The 4,320-nt window shown below is 39.0% G+C and overlaps 1 pseudogene across 1 annotated transcript; it reads left to right on the top strand.

Annotated features, from left to right (window-relative positions):
* The first annotated feature begins 2,439 nt into the window (after positions 1-2,439).
* On the top strand, positions 2,440-3,680 carry LOC100583477 (annotated as a pseudogene). Its single transcript, XR_001114821.2, has one exon. The product of XR_001114821.2 is annotated as a serine/threonine-protein kinase 25 pseudogene (transcript).
* The last annotated feature ends 640 nt before the right edge of the window (positions 3,681-4,320 follow it).

Raw genomic sequence — 4,320 nt, 5'->3', positions numbered from 1 at the left:
CAGTCAGGCATCAAAAGAAAAAGTAGACAAGTTAGATTATATCAAAATTCGAAACTTTTGTGAATTGCAATACACTATGAATGCAGTGAAAAGGCAACCCAATGGAATGGGGGAAAATATTTACAAATCATATATGAGAAGGGGTTAATATCCAAAATATGAAAAGAACCCCTGCAACTCAACAACCAATAACCAAATTTAATTAAAACATGGCCAAATACTTGAATAGACATTTCTCTCCAGATATACCAATGACTAAGAAGCTCATGAATAGATGCTCAATATCATTAATTATTAGGGAAATGGAAATCAAAACTGCCAGTAAGCTACTACTTCACATCCATATGAATGCTATTGTCAAAAACAAAAACAACAAAAAATAACAAATGCTGGTGAACATGTGAATAAATTGGAACCCTTGTGCACTGCTAGTGGGAATGTAAAATGGTGCTGCTGCAGTATAGTAGTTTCTCAAAAAAATAAAAATCACTATATAATTCAACAATTCATCACTTCTCAGCCTTTTGGCTAAGATCAAGTTTATAATCCAGCAATTCCACTTCTTTGTACATACTTAATACCCGGAAGAATTGAAAGCAGGGACTCGAACAAAGTTTGTTTACCCAATGTTCATATTAGCATTATTCACAATAACCAAAAGATGGAGGCAACCACAGATACAGAAACAAGAGGTATTTCTGTATCTTTATGTATCCACCTCTATCTCTTTCTGCCTCCCTGTCTATATCCATCTGTATCCATCTCTATCTCTTTCTGCTTCCCTCTTTCTCTGTCTCTATTTTTATCTCTTATTCCACCTCTCCTGCTCTCCCAATTCTTCCTTCCTTTCCCTCCTCTTTCTCCTCTCTGTCTCTGTTTATTCCCTCGATACTGCATTGATGTTCTTTTCTTTGTCCTATCCATCAGTGAATAGGGAAATAAAATGTTTTATGTACATATAATATTCAATATATTATATGAATGTCATATAGTATATCGTATAATATGTTATATACTATATACATATATAGTATATTATATGATATATATTATATGATATAATGTCATGTATGTATCATATAATATACTGAATATTACTCAGTCTTAAAAACGAAATTGATTTGACACATGCTACAATATTAATGAAACTTGAAGACATTGTGCTAAGTGCAAAAAGCCAGTTACAAAAGGACAAAAACGGAATGATTTCACTTTTATAATGGACCTACAGTAGTTACATTCATGGAGATAAAAAATAGAATGACAGTTACTAAGGGCTGAGGGAGAGGAGAGAATGGGAAATTATTGTTCAATGAGTATGCAGTTGCAGTTTAAGTTTCAGATGAAAAAAGTTCTGGAGATGGATGGTTGTGATGGCTGCACAACAATGGGAATGTGTTTAATGCCACTGGACTGTACACCTAAACATGATTAAAACGTTAAATGTTATGTTACCTATATACTAGCACAATTAAAGAAGAATTTACACCAAATATATATTAAGATGCATAGAGTAAACCAACTCACTTAAAAATATATATGTTATAGTTGAACAATAGGAATCATAATTAATTTAAGCATTGATTATTTGAGTCAGAAAAGATGGATCAAATTAAAAAATATCAAGTTAATCATTAATTTGTCAAAGGAAGGAAAGGGCTAAGTATTCAGTTTCTTTAAAGTCTTCCGGATATATTTGCATTCCAAGAATGAGACAGAGTTTCAGAAATGAACAAAAACAAAAACCTCTCCAGACTCAATGTATGGAAATGCCACATGGTTAGATTAGTTCTAATATCCTCCGATGAATTTGATGAAAGAATTGAAACTCCAGGGTTTGAGCCCTTCCCTAGGCTAAAACTATGTGTCTATTTTGGGACACTTTCTCCTGTGTATCTGGCATATATAATATTAAAAGTTTATGGGTAGAATTTATTCAAACATTTCAGTAAACTGAAAAAAAAGTGTCATTAATAAGTGATTATCTGTTTCATTCTTTGACGAGAAAGTTCCCTTCATGCCAGAAGATTTGAAATCAATATGTGGCCAAAAGGAACACAACATTATTAAGAAACCCTAACAATTGTCATTATTTAACAACCCAAAGTTCATTAAATATTAATTCACATTGTATATTTTGAGAAATTCTCTTAGGTATGATTATTTTCTAATAATCCATCATATGTTCAGAGCATTGGATAAGTAATAATTCAGATACTCCTATTACACATGGCAAACTTTAACATCTATGAAGAGGAAATAAGTTTTTAAAATTTTTTTCCCTCCAGAAATAATTGTTTTTTTCTGATGAAAAGAAAGTTGGAAAACTATACATGTATAGACATGCATGTACACATACATACAAAAATAATATGTTAATATTTCTTGTGAAGGAAAACTATATAAACAATGACATTTTAAATAATTTATATAATTACAATGAGACTGCTGAAACTATCTGAATGCATTAGTGTCCAATTAAATTTAGCTTCCCTGGCCTGCCTCAACAAGGACCCCCGATTCCGGCCCACAGCCAAGGAGCTCCTGAAGCACAAGTTCATCACACGCTACACCAAGAAGACCTCCTTCCTTACGGAGCTCATCGACAGCTATAAGCGCTGGAAGTCAGAGGGGCATGGCGAGGAGTCCAGCCCTGAGGACTCTGACATTGATGGCGAGGCGGAGGACGGAGAGCAGGGCCCCATCTGGACGTTCCCCCCTACCATCCGGCCGAGTCCACACAGCAAGCTTCACAAGGGGACGGCCCTGCACGGCTCACAGAAGACTGCGGAGCCTGTCAAGAGGCAGCCGAGATCCCAGTGCCTGTCCACGCTGGTCCGGCCCGTCTTCGGAGAGCTCAAAGAGAAGCACAAGCAGAGCGGCAGGAGCGTGGGTGCACTGGAGGAGCTGGAGAACGCCTTCAGCCTGGCGGAGGAGTCCTGCCCCGGCATCTCAGACAAGCTGATGGTGCACCTGGTGGAGCGAGTGCAGAGGTTTTCACACAACAGAAACCACCTGACATCCACCCGCTGAAGCGCGCTGCTGTTCAGATAGGGGACAGAAGGTCTTTTGTTTTTGTTCTGAACTCCATAAGAACTGTGCTGACTTGGAAGGTGCCCTGTGCTGTGTCGTGCCTGCAGGGACACATCAGATCCTGTGGGCCTCACATGCCAGGTCACCAGGTCACCGTCTCCTTCCACCCCGGCAGTGTGCTGTTCTGCACATCGGGGACGCTGTTCTATATGCCCACTGCCCTCCTCCCTCTCCTGGCCCAGCAGTAGAGCTCATGGGGGCTCCAGCAGCTGGCGTGGCCCTCGTGAGCTATGCCTGGGTCTTCTGCAGACTCACGCAGCCCTATGGCCGCTCAGACCAAGGCGCAGAGCAACTATCAGGGCAGCTCTGCCTCCTCCTCCCATGAGGTGGGGAGAGGCAACAGGGCAGCCCCCAGAGAAATGTCCTGGCCGCTGTCCTCCCAGGGCCCATGATGACCATAGATTTGCCTTGTGGTGTTGGATCAGGTACTGTTTCTGCTCATAAGTACTTGTGTCATCCAGAATGTTTTGTTTTTTAAGAAAATTGAATTTACTTGTTTCCTGAAATATTCTGAGGTTAATATGTTAGTTTTCATAGAACATTGAGAGGCCCCTGCCACTTTCAATAAAGACCTGACTTGGAAAAAATAAAAATAAAAAATAAAAAAAAATAATAAATTTAGCCTCCCTTTCTCTATACTGCATAAATCTACAAGTCACCTCCCAGAAAGTTAAGAACCGTGTATTGGAGAGGATTGTAGGATATTAGAAGATAATTTTCTCATTCTGATTCAAAGTATGCTGAGTAGGATCATATCCTTGTGAATCAACTGTATTCACATTACTCGAATGAATATTATATGGTGAAAGAGCTTGGTTTATGTTCCCATGCTCAAGATCACATAAAAAAATCAAGTGAAAGCGTTAGTAAGCATACATTTCTATCAATACTGTAAATTCCATTTTCTATGTATCTGCCCAATGTAGCTGCTTCCATGACTTGACCACACTGTATCCTTCCACTCTCCACTTCTTTTAATAAGCTGTACCTGTACTGGCCATTTTCCAGTGCTCCATAATGCTTTAATTGTTTCTCCCAATGATTACCAAAATGAGGAAAGAGCCACAGCTACTTTCATTTGAAAAGGAAAATCAGATTGAGAAGGACTGGCAGGAATGTGTATAGTCAGAAATGGTGGAAGCCAGTAGGACCCATTCCTATTCCTATGTAAGGCTCCCTTCAGTATGCACGCCCTCTAGAATTTACAGAATACTTTGTCTGATTTTG

This window comes from Nomascus leucogenys, chromosome 3 (assembly GCF_006542625.1).
Source record: "Nomascus leucogenys isolate Asia chromosome 3, Asia_NLE_v1, whole genome shotgun sequence".
NCBI lineage: Eukaryota > Metazoa > Chordata > Mammalia > Primates > Hylobatidae > Nomascus > Nomascus leucogenys.
The sequence above is the reverse complement of the archived record's forward strand: the minus strand, read 5'-3'. Positions and strand labels throughout refer to the sequence as shown.